Source organism: Ascaphus truei, chromosome 5 (genome assembly GCF_040206685.1).
Source record: "Ascaphus truei isolate aAscTru1 chromosome 5, aAscTru1.hap1, whole genome shotgun sequence".
NCBI lineage: Eukaryota > Metazoa > Chordata > Amphibia > Anura > Ascaphidae > Ascaphus > Ascaphus truei.
In genome coordinates, this window is record NC_134487.1 from 256,705,709 (window position 1) to 256,723,753 (window position 18,045).

General features: G+C 42.3%; 1 long non-coding RNA gene across 1 annotated transcript in view; it reads left to right on the plus strand.

Annotated features, from left to right (window-relative positions):
* The window catches only part of LOC142495864 (uncharacterized), a 64,282-nt gene extending 48,819 nt beyond the window's left edge, over positions 1 to 15,463 (plus strand). The window contains exons 2-4 of the long non-coding RNA XR_012801841.1: positions 10,183 to 10,290; positions 13,799 to 13,983; positions 15,056 to 15,463. This is a non-coding gene — a long non-coding RNA (uncharacterized LOC142495864). The remainder of the gene's footprint in view (positions 1 to 10,182; positions 10,291 to 13,798; positions 13,984 to 15,055) is intronic.
* The last annotated feature ends 2,582 nt before the right edge of the window (positions 15,464 to 18,045 follow it).

An 18,045-nucleotide genomic window follows, 5' to 3' on the forward strand; every position in this document is an offset into this window, starting at 1 on the left:
CAACAGACAGGAAGCAAGCTATAAAGGACAGAGACAGGAGCAACAGGAAGACAGACAGACAGAGGAACCCAGAGCCAACAGAAGGCAGCAGCACACCCAGTGGACAAGGAAGCTATGGCTAGGCAGGAGGTCTAGGTGACCCTGACAGGCTGCTCTGAACAGAGCAAGACAGAGCTGTTTTACTCTCAAGAGAAGTGTGGGCGGAAAAGCTGTGTTATGCTGAGGAAAAGCAAAGACTTTTGTTTGTTTGATTTACTCCTGTTATCTGTTGTAGCATTTGTATGGCAAAATAAACAGGCCAAAGCTTTTCACCTCTGAGTCAGAAGACTGTCTCCTCTACCTGGAAGGCTATGTGAAAGTGCTGATCCCTGGACAAAAGGTACAGAGCAAGAAAGTACTTTGTCACAGTATCAATTGTTTTTATAGGTGATAAAAGATATCAGACAAAGTCCAATAACGTCATAATTCAATGTAAATGGTTACTATGCAAAATAAAGATCACATTTATTCATGCTGGCATAAAAACTGCCCCTTTTATGTGTTATTTAGATGCCTAATACATGAGCCTTGCAGAGTAATAGTTTGTCTTTTTTATCGTCTTAAATAAATGTTTCAGCTGTAGATGTCGCTGTTGCTCTATACAGTCCAGTCTTTTGAGTATTAGCAGCAATAGCACCACTCATCTTAAAATATAGTGAAAAAAACAATCTAATAAAATTGCTTCTCAATCTATTCTGTCCCATTTACATTTTGAAAATAAACTCCCGTCGAGTTCTTCTAAAATATATTTTAGATTAAAAGAAGATTATGTGGCTTCATCCAAAAATATGCTGGTATTGTCAGTTGATTAACCCCTTCGCTGTCCCGGTAAGATTCTGGTATGACCTAAACATCAACTTGTTGGATGCAGCAATATGCTATTAAGCCTTACTTTGTGCAATGTGATTTTTTTTTGTTGGACAAACTAAGACTTCAGATACAAGAGTTAACCGAAAATGACCTTCAAAGTTCAGATATCAATGCAATGAGACTGGTCTTGCCATCTGATAGGAAACAATTTAATAAATCCTTCAAATTTCATGCATTGACACTGCGACAGAGACTACTTTCACAAGGGTGATTTTTCTTGTTTTAATATGTTGCCGTCTATTTATCAAATCTGACTACAAAACTGCAGGAAAAAATGCATCAGATTTCATTAAGAAGCAGACCAAGCCATATGCTTCGTGTGTTTTCAAAATAAATCAGTTCTGTACTATGAGAAAATACTTGTAGCATTTAAAAAAAAAACAACTCTGAATGACATTTATGTATTATAACGTAACAAGCTGTGATGGTGAGGGGGTACCCAGGCCAATAATAAAGGTATTATGCCCGACATTGTGCCCCTGAGCCATACTGGGGAGTTTGACGTGTCAGCGCTGCAACCCAGTTATGGCATGTGCACTGTATTTCAATAAAGATGTATGTGTGTGTTTTACAGTTCCAGGAGTGCCAAACAGCAGAGATTCGCAGGGCATGAGTTTCAGGGATGATTTTACGGTAAAATGTTGTCAGGGTGTGCTTGGGTAGAAAGGGGCCAGATTTGCTGGCTACCCCGAAACATGTACCCAGGAATCCTACCAGATTCCTGGAGACATGAAGACACAGACCACCGGACAAAATCCTCTGTAGGAAGCAGTTAGTGGCTCATTGCCGATCTCCCTGCTTCAGCACAGACCAGAACAGTAAGACCGGGCAGGGGGAAATCACATTCCAGGGTCCCGCGGTACATGCAAAACCCCCAGAACCCAGTGTAGGGGTTCGGAGTCTCGCCCACCAGGTATAAGGTGGCGAGAGTAAAAATGTTTTTAAGTTCAGCGCTTAAGGAATAAAAGCAGCTGTGTGCTAACTTTTGTTAGAAAGCTCCTAGCACTCTGAAACTTGCTGTGCGCATAGTTCAGAAAGGAACATATAATACGACCAGAACGTAATTTTTATAACTTTTTATAAAAATTGATGAATGAAAGTCCCCCTCAAATAGTGTATTAACCATAATAGGCATATTTGGGCTTTCCTTCAGACCACCGGGGACCAGGAAACACTCATTTATTGTAGCACCTCTGGGCTTCCTCTGACTGCTTTGAACTCCGATATCCAGCAGACTTACCGGCACATATGGGTTAGCTCGGGCAGCCTGTTTGGACATCGGTTCCGAATGTAAAAACACATTTTATTTAATAAAGTATATTTTCGCTATACTTCGGAGTCTTGGGGAACAGGAAAAAATTGTAGTTTTATCTCTCTCTGCCTTTTCCCCCCCATACACTTTCTCTTAGACTCAGTCTGAACTCTCCCCCCTCAACCTTATATATGGTTGGGGTACCAACAAACCCTATACTGGTTGTGGGTCACCTGGGCACTAGCTGTGGTACCCCCCTTAACCTAGGGATTCCCTCAGCTACAGGAATATATGTTTTATCCCTGTGCCTCAGTCTCATTTCTGGGCTGTGCTGAAGACTCACCCTAGTGGTGAGTCACGCTTGTGTTTTCAAGGGGAGATATTGCCGGGACAATGTGCCTACATGTATCCGAGAATCAGGCATGATTCTGGATTATGATTATGGGGGTACCGACAACTCCGGACCCCAACCTCCAAGGCACACTCTGTCAATGGTTCCTCTGCAAAACCCCACTTGAAACTCATACCCTAGCAATCCCTGCTTGCTGGCATGCCCGGAAGGGAAAAACACAAAAAATACTTTTATTACATGCAACACATTGAAATGGTACAATGTTACTGGGCCCAAGAGCTAACACTCCTGGAACCTTATACAGGGGTAACAAAAACAGACTTAACCTTTTGAGAGCCTGGTTACCCCCTCCCGTCACACTTATCAATATCCAGGTTTTTACACATTATACTACACTATTTGGCTCCTTCAAAGGCTGTATACATACACTTCACAACTCTCCACGCTGCTAACTAGAAATTGCACCCCTTGTCTAAGAGGATACCAGTGGCAACAGGAATCATTTTGCTGCTGAGAAATACTGTAGGTTACAATTATAAATGGGTGATTTTTTTTGGTGGATTTGGATCCATGGTTTCTTTGGTCATCTTTGACAAAGCGCTACACAAGCGCGAAACGTGTTAGAGGATCACTTGGCCCACCTGTATGTTCCTGTGTATTTACCTCATGGATTAAAATTACCTTGTTTTAAAAGCACTTAATGGTTTGGTCCCCAATTTTTGCTGCTGTGCTCTTCTGGTTCCCTGTATCCAGCTGGATCAACTAGGAACCCCTTGTGTCTTACACTGCTGCAGGAGATGCACGCGACCTAGAGCCTATACTGATGGTCACATTCAGTGAGTATCTTTTTACTATCATTATTGACTTATCAATTGCTCTCTTGGACTGTATTATTGGGCTAGTATTGCCAACAGGACTGAGAACTGTTTATCAATGTGTGCTGTGCAGACCTGCATAAATTTATGCTACAGAGATTCATTATTGGATTGATATCATCATCAAGATCTGCACTACCACCTATGTACTCACATGCAATCTATGACCATCTTGCTCTGGTTTAACAGCATTTGATACTATACAGTATGAATGTCTGTGCTGTTAGTGGTTTTTGAGCACTAGTGGGGACTCTGCGGCCTCTTGTTCATTACAATTAGAAATGGGTGATTTTTTTGGTTGGATTTGGATCCATGGTTTCTTTGGTCCGTGGATTTCCACGGATCAGTCTAAAAAAGGCTAATCTGCAGTTTGGGATTTTTTTATTTTAGAGAGCCATCCGAAATCCGTGGCCAGATTTGTTTTAAATCCGGACACGGATTTATCCACAGAAGGGGGATCTCTCACTTTTTCTCTTTCCATGGATTAATCCATGTGTGAATTTTTTACAATCCAACCACGAATTGTGTGATCTGCGGATCAGATTCTTAAAACACATCCCACTTCTAACCAATGGCGAATCTGGCTTGATCTGCACAGATCTGCTCCATTCTCAGACGAATTGGTGGTGGGTGGGGGGGGGGGGGGGTTGGAGGAGATCGGGGATGGATTTGGTCTAAAATCTGGGAAAGGGATTTGGACTGGTTCGCCCATCTCTAGTTACAATATACAATTTACAAAATGTTACAATAATATCTTCTTTAATCAAGGCCATATGGATGATTTATCAAGAATAATGCTTCAAAGGGAAAAATCTAATAAGAAACAAATAAAACATGTGAAGGGAAAAAAGCTAGATGCCTATCAATGAGCAATCATGCAAACTACGTGTTACTTATTTATGCATGTAGACGGTTCAGAACACTTTTCTACCACTTTATCATATAATATTATTCCTCCTATAGCAACACTTGTTTCGTGCCTGATCATTTGGTCGTGGCAAGACGTCAGCGACCAAATGTCCTAGACCGTTATTATTAGACCCTTCCTCCAAGTACAGTACAATGAAAGATGAGTGGTCCAGAGAGAAGTACCTGTGTCTGTGCAATGCTTTCACTGTCTCATTACAAAGAACTGAATATAGCTTTCGTCTGGCAGGTTAGGAATGTTTGTATAGGGCAGTGTTTTTCAACCAGGGTTCCAAGGAACCCTTGGGTTCGCCGGGCATCCCTAAAGGGTTTGCTGTAATTTTCAGGTCATTTTAAAATTGTACCAAATTCAGAAGAATTTTCAATGCATCTGATCTCAGACGTGCTATTATCAGACACGCTATTAGAATGGGTTGGGGTTCCTCAGAATTACACATAGGGTTCCATAACCAGAAAAAAGGTTGGAAAACACTGGTATACGGCTTTCAACAGCAAAGCAACGCTTGCTTACTTGATTCAATTGAATAGTTTCCCTCTCTTCAGAATTTCTTTCACTTTTGCTTTCTTAATTCCAGTCTTTATTCAGAAATTCAATATACTCTCAATATTCTTCCCTCGACTTGGTGAGATTTAACACTCATTCAAATATAATATTTCAGAGAAAGGGGATATTAACGTCACATGACAGCCTCTGGATTCCTCTCATAACAAGCACATTTCTGTTATCACATACAGTATGAGATGTGGTCTGCCATCTAGTGGAAATATTAAGTAATAAAATATGTTTTTCCTGTCAAATAGATAGTGTAGCCCTGGTCTCCAGCAGCTCTTAGAGACCCCCCTCCCTTGGAGCAGCGTGGTCGCGGGTGCCGCCGGAGCCAGCGACGGACCCGACGGCTGCTTCCAAAGGTGGGGGCCGGAGCAGGGAGTAGCACGCTATCTACGCGAGCAGGCCGGTTGCCGGGGACACGATCGGGCCGTTGCTAAGGCCACGGTCGTGTTGCGAGGGTCCCGGCGGCTCGAGGGGCAGGGCGCCACCATTGCGATGGCTGTTGCGCATGCGCAGGAGCCAGCTAGCGCGGGAAGCCCCCAAACAGCTCGCGCATGCGCAGTGCAGGACTGTCAGCCACCAGGGTGCATAGGGGCAGAGCCACATGACCCCAGGGAGCCAATAGGGCTGGAGGATGACTCTGCAGAAGCAAAGGGATACATAGTTTGGGTTTGTGTCTACGCAGTCAGTCAGAGCCAGAAGCAGCCAAGGGAAGGAGGTAGGGTACAGGAGTCAGTGACTCCCTGTACTAGGCCAGCAATCCCCAAGGCCCGAGATAGCCCTGACTCCCCCAGTAGAGTGAGTGTTGCCAGGGACAGCCCTCAGGTTAGGGACCCTGTTACTTACATCAGTTGGAGCTGTGGAGCTGTAGGGGAAGGAAGGGTTTAGGGAGCGAGTGAAGCTCCCGCACCGCGTAAGGTCCCCTATATCCTAGGTAGGCCCCAACTCACTCTCAGGCTAGTGGGTAATTGACCAGGGACGGCCCTAGGTTAGGGACGCTGCCCGAAGGGTCGTGAGGTGCCTTATTGTCCGGTCACAGCGGTCAGTGCTGTGAGGGTGGACAAGTGGGCCTAGTGTTAAGTTGCCGTGCGTTGTGGCAAGGGTTAAGATAGGCTACTCCGTAGGCCCTAGGAGTTTCCCCTTAAGCCATTCCAGGTTGCTGTTCTGTAGGGACGGCCTATAGTACAGCGATTGTCACGTTAGTTCACGGAGCCAGTTAGGGACTCCCTTGACGCTGCGCAGTGTTCCGAAGGTTGGGCGCAGACTGTTGAGGCAGAGGTTCTGCGTGGGATCGTGAAAGGTGGTGATTCCGGTGTCTTCAGTCATTGGATCCTTTTCGAAGCCGTTGCAGATCCGAGCACTGGAGTGCTCGGCAGGTACTCTAACCCTACAAGTGCACCAACGGGCCCAGTAGTTTAATAGTGACTGCGCAGTCACCCATATCCTATCTCTCTACAAGAGTGCGGGACATTGGGTGGGGATCATATGGACATGGGGTGGGATCACCCGGTGTTGGGAAGCGTCCTGCGCGACACCGTAGTCAGTGTCGCCTCTAGAGAGGGACACCCGTTATTATGTTGATAGTATTTGTGTTGTATGTTGTTCCCAAGTAAAAGTATTAGTTATTATACATTACGGTGTGCGAGTTATTTTGTATGTGTCCTGCGAGGAACAATTCCTGCTCTGCTAGGAACCATCGCAGGTGGAGGCGCTGCACCGAGTACAAGGTTACTCTTACTCTTAAAATAAATTGCCCCAGGTTCCCCGTGGCGGAAGCTCAGCCCTCCTGTGAGCTTAACAGGTAAAGCACCACACCTGGTAACACTGTATGTTCTCCGCACCCACACTATATCTGCGACTGGGTGGGGTGGAATACCCGTTACAATAGGTATAAAGGAAACAGATTACAAGGTATCTGACTACTTACCGGCTTACACATACTGTAGGACCATATTTACTATGCATTGCTACAATATTAAAAACCTTTTTACATAGCTTACTAAATATTGACTTGATACATGCTGAATGTCCCAATATTCTAGGTGAGGTCTTACCAATTATCTATACATATGGCCCATAATGTTATTAAGTAGAGGAGATTATTTATTGCTCTAAGAATTTCCTACCAAATTGCAGCATCTAAATTTGTTGATTTAGATAATTTTTGAAATGTATGTAATTTTAACAAGGATAACACACACACACACACACACACACACACACACACACACACACACACACACACACACACACACACACACACACACACACACACACACACACACACACACACACACACACACACACACACACACACACACACACACACACACACACACACACACACAATATTTTACTTTATAATCATGATATTCCAATAATTCTTCCTTTTGAGGGCCCTATAACAATGCCTTAAATTGCACATTTACTACAAGATACTTTCTAATTGATTCACTGCATCATTTGAACGTCATGCCACTGTATATTAAATGTTGTTTGTTAATGTGCTTTTGCTATATTAATGACGACCGAACATTTGAAAATCTTTTACACATGTAAAATTATGAAGCAAAAGGGGTGCAATCATAAAAATAGATTATTCAAGATATTTCAGCCTTCCTAGAAGTAATTGTTCATTAGGTAAGTTGGAAAAGAAGACCTTTGAATGAAAAATCAGTCAATTCAGGCACCATTAGTATCAGAGATTGGAGATGGAATAATTCAGCAGCAATCAAATTTGCAGTAAATATGGCATTTATTCGTGGATTGATTAAAAACAAATTAGATTCGCCTATCTTAAAACATTTGTGTAAATTTGTACAATTCCAACTGTGCCCATTATTCACAATTTCAATTTTAATTTAACGAAAAACTTTGCAGGCGAATATTCATCAGTGAATCGAATATTAGCCAAAAAACTATGACATATTTGCGGCCCAAATGTTAACAATTTCGCTAATTTCGTTTGGAGACAAGTCACCTCTTTTATCGATTTGTTTCTCATTGCAGCAATGGTCATAGCATTCTCTCTCAGAAGGTTAAGAATCTAAAGTAAAATGCAATATTGTCTTTTTGTTTTCTCTGACTGTCCTAAAACAGAGCTATAGCAAAAAATGACATAATTTTAGTATGCGTTACTTACATTTTAAAGTGCTTGATAAAAGAAAATCTTTGTTGTGGCAATACTATAGCATAAGTGTTGATTGGTGAATGGTGCTCATAAGCTCTATATTCTTTTGAAATAAACTTCAATTAATGTCCAGAGTATTTTCTGAAGTGTCCATAATACTTGTTTTTTTAGAAACAATTCATGGGAGATGAGGACTAGTGGAGCCCATCTGACTACTACAATAGTTGGCCACTTTATAAATTTCCCATTAATGAAATACATGCATAACAAGCACTGGTTTTAGGTAAATAATATAGGGCTACTGCCCATTACCTGCCAGTGATGATTAAAGACAAGTCAGCAGTCACTCCAGGGCGTGCAATCCTTGTAGAAGCACCAGCAGGTGTAATAGATAATAGGAGTAAAGCTAAAATCCAGGAAACAAATATTGCAGGGCAACTCTGGATGGCATCCAATTTATAGAATGACTCAACGCTCAACCTAATACACAGAAATAGTGTACTCAGGTGCACTGGGATAAAAACATATGAGAGACGAAAGTTAACACTTGGTTAACACTAGAACCCAGATAGCTGCACTCAGAGTGTAGTATACTGTATAAGTAGATTATTATAATCAGGGTATCCCACTCTAGGAGTTAGATTACTCCCTTCCAAATGACACAACAGAATAAGTATTTATCTCACAGACGCAAAAATTAATAAAGTTTTATTTATAATTAGTCAACAGTGACGACGGTAAAATATATACATAGCAAATCCATATTAAAATCCTCTGTTTGGGCGGCTCATGGTAAATAGTAGCTGACTGAACAAGATATATATGAATATATATCTGAGTAAAAACTATAAAATCCACACAAGATACTGATAGTAAGATCTGTGTTGATCTTGCTGTTGCTTCTACCAATAGAGTCTAGCGAATCTAAAGACTCTTAAGGTATTATTATAATGCTCACACCAGAGTACTAAATATCACTTGTTGTCTGCATAGATGGTATCACTTTCAATCATTGATAGTCAGGCAACAGGTTCTTGACACAGTGTTGGTACACATGTAAAATCCTACACAAAGGCATGTAATGATTGATCAGAATATTGCAAGTGCATATATAAGTTGTAACACTTGATTAGTAGCAAGGTTTATGATCCCACCAAGTTAAGTGTTTAGTACAATAAAAGCAGCTAATAACTACGGTTAGGTGGAAAAACTGGTATTAGTATAATGCTCACACCAGAGTACTAAACATCTCCTGTTGTCTGCATAGATTGTATTGCTTTCAATCATTGACAGTCAGACAAGTTCCTGACACAGTGTTGCTATACGTGTAAAAGCTTACACAACGGCGTACGGTAATTCAACAAAGTATCAGGTGCATGCATAAATTATAACACTTGATTAGTAGCAAGGCTTTTGATTCCACCAAGTCAGATGCTTATAAATTTACAATCTTATTGCCCAAGTGTATTCTTATAGCAAACCCTTATGCGTTAGACCACTAAATAACCTTTAAATGTAGCAACATGCTATACGTAATGTAGCTGTAATCACATCACAATATGGCCAAATCCAGTGTACACTAAAGAGGTGTGTAACCAACAAATTCGTAGCACAGCCAACAAACAACAAATGTAGCCCCGATATTCATAGGAAGCAAGGATGCTTTTACTCAATACTAGTGGTAAATATCACCGCTATACAACCGTATTAGTTTTGGTGTTCAGAGTGGGATACTTCCGAGTACAGGATGGAGCCAAAACGAGCCGCCTCCTTCGTTGGTACCACCGTCGTGGCATCATAAAACCCAACGTACGTTTCGTATGTCTCAGCATACTTCATCAGGGGGAGGAGTAAAGGCACACAGCTGCAATTACTTTAAATACTGTCTCTCGTAGGTGTGTCTATTGGTGTAGACCAAGCCTGCACAACTCCAGTCCTCGAGGGCCTCAAACAGGCCAGGTTTTCAGAATATCCCTAATTCAGCACAGCTGGCTCAATTAGTGGCTCAGTATGACTGAGCCACTAATTGAACCAGCTGTGCTGAAGTAGGCAAATCCTGAAAACCTGGCCTGTTTGTGGCCCTCGAGGACTGGAGTTGTGCAGGCCTGGTGTAGACCAATCCAAATTTAGTAGTGGGTTGGTGCTGTTCATTTGTATTGATTTTATCCTTATGCATTATTTTCACAGAGTTATAGAATGACCAGAATGAAAAGAATCGTGTAGAAATAAAAAAAACAGGAAATAATAGTGCAATAAACCCTTTGAAATATGAATATTAACACTCATAAAAATGAGGTAAGGCTTTATAGTATAAACATGTTTCTACTTATTCCATTGTAAATTACTTATTTGATCTATTTTCACTCCATAGATATCCTTGCAGGGTGGATGTTTGCAAAGATGTATCATAAATTAATTAAATCATTTTTTAAATAAATCATTCTTGAAAAAATATCTCTTTATGTTAGTCTCATTATCTTAGTGTATTATTATAATAACTATTTTCTCTCCATATTTATCCCTGCAGGATTGAAGTAAAAAAAATGTATCATGGATTAGTGAAATAGACCATTTTGATATTATTCTCTTTGATATCTCTTATAGCTTAATCCTAATAGGCTGTTAAATGATATAATCAGTGGTTGACAAATCACCAAAAAATCTACTCGCCACACAAAAAAATCTACTCGCCACCTAGTACCAAACGTGTGCTGCTTGGGCCAATATTTACTCGCCCGGGGGTTAAATCCACTCGCCCGGGGCGAGCAAATGTATAGGTTTGTCGAACACTGGATATAATGACTGTGATGAGATTGTCAACCAATTGTGGAGTAATTCTACATGGATGATTCAGTAGACGACTCGTGATGGATCTAAGAGCTATATAATACAGCTTAACCCCGTTATAGCGCGGTCCTCGGGGGCCACCCGCGACCACCGCGTTATAAACGGGGTCTCGGAAAAAAAATGGCCGCCTTTTTTTTTTTTTTTGTGGTTGTACCGTGTTTGCCGGAGGGGGAAAGCTGAGAACTCTCCCAGCATTCCCAGGCCTGGTGGGGCAGCAGCAACAGCACACAGCTATTACCCGGCATCTGGCAGCTCTTCTCCCTGTCTCTGCTTCCTGCTTCTGCTTCCGTCTTGCGAGAGCAAGCTCCCTTAAAAAGACAGTATGTCTCTGTGTGTGTGTGTATTTGACTGTGTGAGACTGTGTGTGTCAGTGTGTCATTGTGTGTGTGTGCAGTGTGCTGTGTGTGTGCAGTGTGCTGTGTGCAGTGTGATGTGAGTGTGTGCAGTGTGCTGTGAGTGTATGCAGTGTGCTGTGAGTGTATGCAGTGTGCTGTGAGTGTGCTGTGAGTGTGCTGTGAGTGTGTGCAGTGTGCTGTGAGTGTATGCAGTGTGCTGTGAATGTATGCAGTGTGCTGTGAGTGTGTGCTATGAGTGTATGCAGTGTGCTGTGCAGTTTGCTGTGTGTGTGTATGTGTGTGTGTGTGTGTGTGTGTGTGCAGTGTGCAGTGTGCTGTGAGTGTGTGTGTGCAGTGTGCTATGAGTGTGTGCAGTGTGCTGTGAGTGTGTGTGTGTGTGTGTGTGTGTGTGTGCAGTGTGCTGTGAGTGTGTGTGTGCAGTGTGCTGTGAGTGTGTTCAGTGGGCTGTGAGTGTGTGCAGTGTGCTGTGAGTGTATGCAGTGTGCTGTGAGTGTATGCAGTGTGCTGTGAGTGTGTGCAGTGTGCTGTGAGTGTGTGCAGTGTGCTGTGAGTGTGTGCAGTGTGCTGTGAGTGTGTGCAGTGTGCTGTGAGTGTATGCAGTGTGCTGTGAGTGTATGCAGTGTGCTGTGAGTGTGCAGTGTGCTGTGAGTGTGTGCAGTGTGCTGTGAGTGTGTGCAGTGTGCTGTGAGTTTGTGCAGTGTGCTGTGAGTGTGTGCAGTGTGCTGTGAATGTATGCAGTGTGCAGTGAGTGTGTGCAGTGTGTGCAAAACAAATTAATATTTTATTTTTTTAAAATCCGGGATCCACGCTCAAACCGCGTTATATGCGGATCCGCGTTATAGCGGATCGCGCTATAACGGGGTTGAGCTGTATTGATATCCAATATCTTTGGAATTACAGCTTAACTATTTCAGATGTAGTTTCATACAGGAAATATTCATACCAAATATAATTAATAAGATTCCAATAAGTCAGTGATGTAGGAATGAGATATTGTATTGTGGGCTGCCCATTAAGTTCAAGACGGTCCATTGGACTATAAGAGTCAATATAAACTGTAAACCAACCCCCAAAATTCTGACATACAAAGAGCGATAGAATTGGTGACTATATATCTCATTACACCTGGTCTAACCTACTACCGGATCTTGTAATCTAGGTTTTGGTAGTATTGATTCCACTTTACAAAAATTAAGAATAAAGAAAACCTTCATTTAGGCCATCCGGTGCCATTATGTGTAGAATGTGTATCCACCGGCACTCCTTCTGCCGGAGTCGTTTGTCCCAATCACCTTTCCGAATGCCCCATGGAATGTGTTCAATTCCCGTGAATTTTATGACTTTACCGTCTCCTCCCTGTTCCGGCAGAACCCAAACCCACCACATCAAATCTGTTTGTGTCAAAAGGAGTGCTACTTGGATTGTGACCAGTGGGACATAGTATGTACAAAATTAAATGTATTATCTATACAGTTATTTTACAAACTATGGCCCAGATACACAAATGGTGCTAAGTTTTAGCATGCCTTTGCTCCCATTCATATGAATTTTAGTAAAGTTGTACTAAAGCTTTGGTGGATCTGGGTCCATCATGGTTATACTTGTAACAGGTGTTCCCCCACCCTCTGGGAGATTTCACTATTACCTGCACTCTTGTTGTGCTGTACCTGTGAGGCTCACAGGATTGGTGAGTGTCCGCCGATGTTAGTGGGGAAGACAGGACAGGCTTTCAGGAAATAGAGCTCTCATCTCGTACATGGGTGCAGCGCCTCCATTCCCCGCAGGCCCCAGTGAAGCTGAGTGAATTTCATGCAGGAAAACCATCTTCACTCCCCCTGATAAACTGCAGTCACAGGCAGGAGTATAAAGGCAGCAACTGGTCTTTATTCTTGTACATCCGTACACAGCATACAACAGGTACACTCTTTTTAGAGTCCCTGGACTAAACCCCCAGGGCTTGAGGCCCCAAAGGCCTATCCTTTTCTCCCCTACTACCTGGTGGAGTAAGGGGCAGTATCCCACTCCCTTGCAGGAGAGAAAGGACGGTGGCCAGAGCCCTGGATCCACACGTCTAAAAACCACTTAATGTGGATCTGCAGTCCATTTTGTACCCAGGGGGGAGTCCCAGGTCTGAGCCCCTGATAGGGAAGCACACAGGCCTCAGGAACACCCCCCTGCAACTCAAGGGAGTTGTTTACTGTAGTGGAACTCAGATTAACCCTAACACTGCCTGCACTGGTACCAGGGCTTATGTTATAGGTAGGGCAGATTAGTAGCCAAGAGGATACATGGCTACACACTACAATTACATCTTTCAATTAATAAATTATTTGTAGTGTTACTGACAAAGCAAAAAAAAAATGCGCATTTTAAGTTGAACTTTTGTCACATTAATTGTATTTGTGATGTGATGTTTTTAATTAAAAATCAAAACACAATTTCAGTGACAAAAGTAAAGAAGTTTGATTTAGAACGCATGTGATCGGCACACATCCCCTGTTTGAGCTATTTGCAATTATTTATATATTTATACTAACCGTGAATTCCTTGTGTGTGTTTGTTTGTGTGTCTGTTTGTGTATGGTGTCTCCATTTACCAAGTGTGGCGGGGCTGCTGCTGCTGCTCCTGCACATGCGCACGGCTGCTACGGATGCGCACCATGTGCGAAACGCCGGGCGCTGCTGCCAACACCGACGTTGCCGATGGCCTCTTCTGCCAGCAGTGACGTCACTTCCATTACCAACTTCCATCACCATGAAGGCGATTTTGTGCAAGCGAAATTTTGGTAGGTGCCAGCAAAGAAGTTTCACTTCAACAATTGTTAAACCAACATATCATATACTAAAGTTTGTCAAGCACACAATATGTAAAGAATAAGTCAGATTAGTCATATCAGTCAATTTAATAACTTTATAAAAAGCAACATTCAACATTTCAGTGCACCATCATCAGGGATCCAACATATCACAAAATATAGCTCCACTAAGTGGGGGCTACTCTACATCAGTGCATGAAAGTTGAAAAAATTATGAAAAACAAGGTAAAATATAACATCAATATATGATGTATGCATGAAGTAACGCCTCCCTTAAAACCTCCTGTTGACCTAGAAACTAATCCTCCTTTGCTAGCTGATCATTCTAAGGCACAGATCTACAAATGGTGCTAAACTTTAGCTCGCCTTCACTCCCATCCATATTTTGTTCATATGAAGCTTAGCACTTAGCATCCTTTTGTGGATCTGGCCTAACGTGCTCAGTGATTTAGTTTGCGTTCATGCTTTTCCCTTCTTTGTCCTTCAGACCCTAACTACAAAGCCCTTATTATGCTGCAAGAACCATGGGGTTATACTAAGGGAATACTTGAAAATCAATCAGTACAAGCTCACATTGCAGTATTATTGAATATGCAGATTTGAACAGTTTCCTTCAACATTAGAAAGTCTAATTAGAAAAAAAAAACCTCTGATTAAGTATTGCTTGGAATGTAATGCTTCTCTGCATACAAATGTGCTGTCTTCTCGATCTGATGATTGAAAAGAAAATGGAAGATCATTAAGGAATTGCAGCGTCAATGTATGCATTGCAACATTTTGGGTATATTTAACACAAACTTGCCCTCTACACATTCCAAAGTGTAGCTAAAATGAATTAATTTAAAGCTGTAGATCAAGCAATATCCTACATGTGTTTTTTTTTTAAAAATAAATCAGTTCTGTACTATGAGAAAATACTTGTAACATTTTGTTTTTTAAACAACTCAGAATGACATTTTTAATGTATTATAATGTAACAAACATAATTTTGTTTATAAAGCAACCATTTACAAAGTCATATCCTTTTCCTCTTCTGAAACAGGCTCTGGCACACCCCTTTTTGAGCCCTGCCCTCTCGCTAGCAGTGCACCAATTGTATCTAGTGACTGCCTGCACATGACCTTCCCCACAGAACTTTGCATCTTTGGTCCTCTTCTGCTGCACTGACAGCCATTTAGTGAAATCCTGAGCAGAACCTTCCCCGATCGATCACAGGAGAACGAATCAATCGCCAACTTACTGTAGCTAATTACTTATCATTGTGTGGATTGTATTGATGCACATATGAAAGTGAAAAAATAAAAAGGAAAAAAAAACAGCGGCTTAGACTGCTGCTTTAATAACAGATCTTAGGTCTCGCCTTTTATAGTGAATGTGAACTCTGATTTTGATACTTTAAATATACAGCTGTTGAGGATGAGTCAAAACTGTTGTATTTTACCTATTTATCTACGTGCCTGTAAAACTGCATTTTATATTTTCATTCAAAATAAGCATTATACTCCATAAATAAGTAACCAAAAAGGAGTTCTCATTGCTTACAGGTTCACAAATGTTAAAATTAAATGCAATAAAATACATGTAAATATAAATGATCAAAGATTAAGGGTCTTATTCCACGAAGTGTCGTATCACTGATCCGGCGCTACCACACTTGACAGAATAAGGTCCGAAGTCGGGGGTTGTCAACTTCAGTCCTCAAGACCCCCAACAGGTCAGGTTGTAAGGACATCCCTGCTTCAGCACAGGTGGTTCAATCAGAGACTCAGCCTTTGACTGAGCCACTGGTTAAGCCACCTGTGCTGAAGCTAGGATATCCTTCAAATCTTAACAGTGGGGGAGAGGTGGGGGGTCTTGAGGACTACAGTTGAGAACGCCTGCCCTAAGTGAACTATATGTTTATCCTATAGGTAGGGTGACCAGATTTTCAAAATGAAAAACTGGGACACATAAAAAAATTATTTATAAAACAAATTACATCATGTGATGCACCCCGTTGCAATGACAACGAGACACTGATGTAGGGCGGTGACACAGACACTGATAGTGACACACAAACACAGACAGTGACACACACAGACAGTGACACACACATACAGTGACACACACACACAGTGACACACACACACACACACACACACACACACACACACACACACACACACACACACACACACACACACACACACACACACACACACACACACACACACACACACACACACACACACACACACACACACACACACACACACACACACACACACACACACACAGTGACACACACACACACACACACACACAGACAGTGACACACACAGACAGTGACACACACACACAGGGACACACACACAGTGACACACACACAGTGACACACACACAGTGACACACACACACACACACACACACACACACACACACACACACACACACAGTGACACACAGCGACAGTGACACACAGACAGGCAGTGACACACACACACAAATACAATAAGCCCACCTCTGCAACACACACAAAAATAAGGCCTCTCCCCCCTTGGGGTGGGTAAGGTGCCTGGGAGGGGAGTATAAGGGGGGCATGTGGGTTACCTGGGGCCCGTGGATGGGAGGGACAGAGGGGTGGAGCCTAAGGAAGGGGAGTACCCAGCATTACTGGAGGAGAGAAGGGAGGGGGCTGGTGCTGAGGGAAGGGCCCGGCTGGCAGCACCTCTTCAAAACTCTGCCCCCCGCATCCTCCAATCACAGACGGCATTCTCCTGCTATCTCCGCCCCCTGCTTGAGAGGGCAGCCAGCGCTCCCCCCCGCCCCGGCTTGGGAGTGCAGCTGGCAACCTCCGCTCCCCGCAGCCCCAAAAACCGGGACCCCAAGTAAAAACCGGGACATTTTGCTAATTAATTGGAAACCGGGACAGCACATGAAAAACCGGGACGTCAGGTCACCATACCTATAGGGGATATTTGATCGATTCTATCAGCTGCACATGCTGTGCAAAACTAATGTGAAAATACGGCCCCATACCAAAGTATGTTTGTTTGTCTTTGGCAGCCAGAAAGACCTTAATGAATAGCCTGCACCGTTACATTTATTAAATGATTGGAAAAGCGTCCTACACATTATGCTGCCCCACTGGTGCTTAATAATTGAATAACAAAAATCTGATTCTGAACGGGTGCATCTCATTTAAATGTAGATGATCTAAACTACAGCTATTAGGTTAGTTTGAGACTGAAGCGTATGAATAGCACTGTGGATAATACTGGACACATGTTACATAAAGCTTGGCCCCCTGCAGACGCACTTACCAGAATTCCCTCCTACTGTCTCTGTACGTTCTCCCTACCTACCAATTAGACTGTAAGCTCCTCGGAGCAGGGACCTCTTCCTTAATGTTACTTTTATGCCTGTAACACTCCCATGACCTGTTATTTATATTATCTGTTATTTATTTGATTACCACATGTACAGTATTACTACTGTGAAGCGCTATGTACATTAATGGCGCTATATAAATAAAGACATACAATACAATACAATACAATACAATACAATACTGAATGATAATGGACAAGTGAAGCGGGGTTATTTAGTACACTATATAGTATTTTAGATTGAGAATTTATTACTTCTAATTTATCACTCTGATTTGTCTCTGTATCTTTAGATAAAGTGATAACATACACAATTTTACACAATAAACAGGTTATGAAATAAAGAAAATGTTGCCTCAAGTTTCCTAACATAGGAAAACTGCAAGCTCCTAGGATATATATACTACAACTAAAATAGGATGTACATCTACGTGGGTATTTCATGGTGAAATATTGAATAATGAATACATCCAAACACTATAAACCTCTGTCAATGGCCGGGAGCCATCAAAGCACGATAAAACCTGACTCGGCAATATCTGCCATTTACATTAATGGTAGTTATCGCTAATTTGGCAGTGACCGCGCTTTGATGACTCCCGGCCAATGAGAGATATTAAGGCCATATTTACTAAGGGATGCTAATCTCTAAGGCACCTTACTG